This window comes from Heterocephalus glaber, unplaced genomic scaffold, assembly GCF_053883595.1.
Source record: "Heterocephalus glaber isolate CG9 unplaced genomic scaffold, H.glaber_assembly_v1.0 deba00001606, whole genome shotgun sequence".
In the NCBI taxonomy this organism is placed as follows: domain Eukaryota; kingdom Metazoa; phylum Chordata; class Mammalia; order Rodentia; family Bathyergidae; genus Heterocephalus; species Heterocephalus glaber.
In genome coordinates this window covers 42,580,316-42,584,943 of record NW_028258377.1, presented here as the reverse complement: position 1 = coordinate 42,584,943, position 4,628 = coordinate 42,580,316, and the positions used below count along the sequence as shown (strand labels likewise).

At 38.3% G+C, this 4,628-nt stretch overlaps 1 pseudogene; it reads right to left on the bottom strand.

Annotated features, from left to right (window-relative positions):
- Positions 1–1,874, bottom strand: LOC101714319 (translation initiation factor IF-3, mitochondrial pseudogene; annotated as a pseudogene).
- Positions 1,875–4,628: the final 2,754 nt, after the last annotated feature.

Below are 4,628 nucleotides of genomic sequence, written 5' to 3'. Positions count from 1 at the left end.
TAGGTAAATACACAGGAAAAGATTGTTGAGTTGTGTAGTACTTCTATTTTTAATTTCTTTGGGAGCCCTCATACTGTTTCCACAATAGCTGTACTGATCTATATCCCTGCCAATTGTGTAATAGGCTTTCCTTTTTCCTCAGGCTCACTGACATCACTTGGATTTGGGGTATAGCCATTCTAAAGTGTGGAATGATAGCTTGTAGTGGTATAACTTATATTTCTCTGATGATAACTGACGTCAAGTACATTTTACAAACCTGTCACCCATTTTTATGTGCTTTTTGGAGAAATACTCTGTGCCTGTTTTTGTTTTTTAGTATAGCTCAGAAGCCTATTTTTCTTTATTAAAATCATGGGTGCACCACATCTGATTCTCTGCCATTTCCATTTTCTTTGTTCAAAGTGTCTCTTTCTCTGGATTTGAGAGTCTGCATATTCCTTCTCTTCTTTCTTGCTCAGATGATGAAGAATGCACATTAAAGATCTTCCTCCTTAACAGCTTGTTCTCTGGATAAGAAGGTGGCTATGGTATTGTTTGAAGTATTTGATGAAATATTTTCTCTGGGGTTTTTTTGGCGCATCTGCATTTTTCCCTTTCTTTATGGTAATTTGAACCCGGTATTTTTTTCCCAATCTAATGCTGAATCTGTTTACTCTTTGTGTCCAAGTCATGTTGTCCAATATTTGAAGAAAACATCAATTCTTTTGTCATGGTCCAGTTTTCAGTTTGGCCTTTTTCTGCTCCCTGAGTTTTAAGTGCTCCTGGTGGATCTGCATGCCCATCATGAGCAGGTACTCTGGGGGCTCCACACTGGTGCTCCTCTGCACCAGCCTCAGGTCTCACTCGTTCATGAGTCAAATCACGTCTGCCCGGTGCATGTTTCCCAAATCACTGCCCTCCCCGTCAAAGACTCGAAAAATTTGTGCATGAATTTCCCTTCCAGTGTTAATCAAAGTCCTATAATTTGTTGTCTTTTTCCTGTCATCCTGGGTGTCTTCAACAGCACTAAAACACTTTGCATGAATTAGAAAGGTCAGCCTTGGGGCAGAAGCAGCCAGGGACAACGGTGCTGGGGCTGACTTTTGAACCATGTATTTACCAAAACATCTTCTAATACACTTTTTTTCAGTCTTTATGGTTCGCAGCATTAATTTCTTTAGAAGAGCAGCCATCTAAGTGATAAATGGAGGAAAAGAAGTTTCAGTTTCTTCACAACCTTCCCCACTAAGGTTTCCTCCAGCTGTAGCAGGCAGCAAGCAAAAGCGTTTCCCAGACTTTCCTGAGTGGGCACGGGTGCCTTCAGCCCTGAGGATCTCTCAGGGGGGCAGAGATCACTTCCAAAAAGAGCTGAGCCAATGTCCCCACCTGGGGCCGCCACCGTGCCTCCTCGGAAGGGATGCAGGGCCTCTGTGCCTGTTTTTAAATATATTTCTTATATTGACTTGTAAAAGTTATTTATAAATATTGGACACTAACCTTTTATCAGATGTGTAGTTTACAGAAATATTTCCCAATGAAAATGAAATAGCCTCAGAGTCATTAGAGTCTCAAAACCTAAAGAGCAGCTATATCTGGAAGACATCTTTGAAAAGCAATAATTCCACGAGGGTTTTAAACACAAGCAACAAAGATACCTACATTAAGCAATTTTGAAATATCAACCCAGGAATTAAACCAAGGACAGTAACAAAAACAAAAATGAGAAGACATTTAAGCTAGGCACAAACTCAGGCTTCCATGTCACAAAAGACAAATTCCGGGGGAAATGAGGTGGAAAAGTCTGATAATCAACCACCTGGACACCTTGAACTGATAGCACAGGAAGTAACAAAACAGATGAATGAAGCTCTAGAAAAATTCAAAGCAGAAATAATCTCTCAGATAACTACAGACATGGTGAGCAGAGTGAAAAACATGATTAGAGGCTCTAGAACAGAAACAGATAAGAAAAGAGATGAGATCAGAAACATGCTGGAAGTCATGAATGCCCAGCATAAGAAAGACGTGGAAACCATGATCACCCAACATAAGAAAGAAATGGAATCCATGAAACAGATTCAAAAAGATATTCAGGAGATTAAAAGCTCCACTGAAAACATGCAGAGCAAATTAAGAGAAACTGAAGATAGAATATCAGATATAGAAGACAGGGTTGTGGTTAAGGACCATGAAAACAGAGATTTCTTAAAGATACTAAGGGACCATGAGAAATCAATCCAGCAGCTGCTAGACGATGCAAAGAAGAATAACATAAGACTGATAGGAGTCCATGAAAAAACAGGAGAAAGTACAACTGACATTAAAAAACTGTTCACAGAAGTAATAGTAGAAAACTTCCCAGACAGAGGTGGAGAATTGGACATACAGATAAGTGAGGCATATATAACTCCACCTTGCCACGATCAAAAAAAAAAAAATCTACACCTAGACATATAATAGTCAAGATCCCAGAAACCCAACGGAAGAACAAAATCCTACAGGCAGTTAGGGAAAAGAAACAAATCACCTATAAAGGAAAGCCCACCAGAATCACGGAAGATTTCTCAACACAAACCCTCAAATCAAGGAGAGCCTGGAGTGAAGTATTTCAAGCCCTAAAACAAAATAATTTCCAACGTAGACTGTTCTATCCTGCAAAATTATCTTTCAAAATCGATGGGGAGATTAGCTACTTCCACAACAAAGAACACCTGAGAAATTTCATGAACACCAAACCAGCACTCCAAACAATTTTATGCAATATCCTAGAGAAAGACAATGAAGGTCACAACTCCATGAGGCCCAACAGAGGGAAGCCACCAGGAAAGGTAAGAAACTAAAAGGAAAGGGGGAAAAATAAGAAATAAAAGAGCCAACAAGAGTAAAACATCACGACAAGGATGAGTCAATATCTGTCAATTATAACTATCAATGTTAATGGCCTCAATTCACCAATCAAAAGAAGGAGACTGACAGAATGGATTAAGAAGCAAAACCCAGCAATATGCTGTATACAAGAAACACACCTAACTCAAAAGGAATTCATAGACTGAAAGTAAAAGGATGGAAAACAGCTCTCCACACGACAGGAACCCAGAAAAAAGTGGGGGTAGCAATCTTATTTGCAAAGTAGATTTCAAACCAAAACTAATTAAGAGACAAAGATGGTCACTACATCCTTGTGAAGGGAACAATCCAAGAGGAAGAGATGACAATCCTAAATATATATGCACCAAATACAAATGCCCCCAACTATACAAAACAAATATTAATGGACATGAAAAACCAAATAAGCACTAATACAACTGTAGTGGGGGACGTCAATACCCCACTATCACAAATAGACAGATCGTATAGACAAAAAATTAACAATGAAATTCTAGAACTGAACCAAGCCTTTGAACAAATGGACTTAATAGATGTTTACAGAGTGTTCCACCACACAAAATCAGAATACGCATTCTTTTCAGCTGCACATGGGACATTCTCCAAAATAGATCACATGCTAGCTCATAGGACATGTCTAAGTCAATGTAAAAGAATTCAAGTTATCCCCTGTATATTATCAGACCAGAGTGCAATAAAATTGGAGATCAATAGCATAAGAAACCGCAAAACACCCACAAACACATGGAAATTGAATAACACCCTCCTGAACAACCAATGGGTCACAAAGGAAATTAAAGAAAAAATTAGACACTTTCTACAAGTAAATGATAATGCCAGTACAACATACAGGAATCTGTGCAACACAATGAAAGCAGTTCTACTCAGGAAATTCATAGCAGTGAATGCCCATATTAGGACAACAGAGAGAACTCAGTTAAATAACCTAATGCAGAACCTCAAGCTCCTAGAAAAAGAAAAGCATAACAAACCCAAAGCTCGTACAAGAAAGGAAATTATAAAGATCCGAGCAGAAATCAATGCAATGGAGACTAAGAGAACGATACCAAAAAATCAATGAATCGAAGAGCTGGTTTTTTGAAAGAATAAATAAAATCGATAAACCTTTAGCCAACCTTATCCAAACAAAGAAAGAAAAGGCTCAAATCCATGCAATTAAGAATGAAAAAGGTGAAGCCGCAACAGATCCAGCAGAAATTCAGAGGATCATTAATGCCTACTTTGAGAACCTGTACTCTAATAAAATGGAAAACAGAGAAGAAATGGACAGATTCCTAGATACATACAAATTGCCAAAGTTAAATGAAGATATAGAAATTCTAAACACCCCAATAACAATGAGTGAAATTGAAAATGTAATAAACAATTTACCGACAAAGAAAAGCCCAGGTCCTGATGGCTTCACTGCTGAATTCTACAAGACATTTACAGAAGAACTATCACCATTACTCTTTAAACTCATCAAGGAAATTGAAAGGGAAGCAAGGCTTCCAAATTCTTTCCTGGAAGCAAGTGTTACTTTGATTCCAAAACCAGGGAAAGACCCAACCCAAAAAGAGAATTACAGGCCAGTCTCCTGAATGAACATAGATGCAAAAATCCTCAACGAGATACTGGCAAACAGAATACAGAGTGTAATCAAGAAGATCATACACCCTGATCAAGTTGGATTTATCCCAGGGATGCAAGGATGCTTCAACATCCATAAATCAATAAGTGTAATACACTATATTAACAGA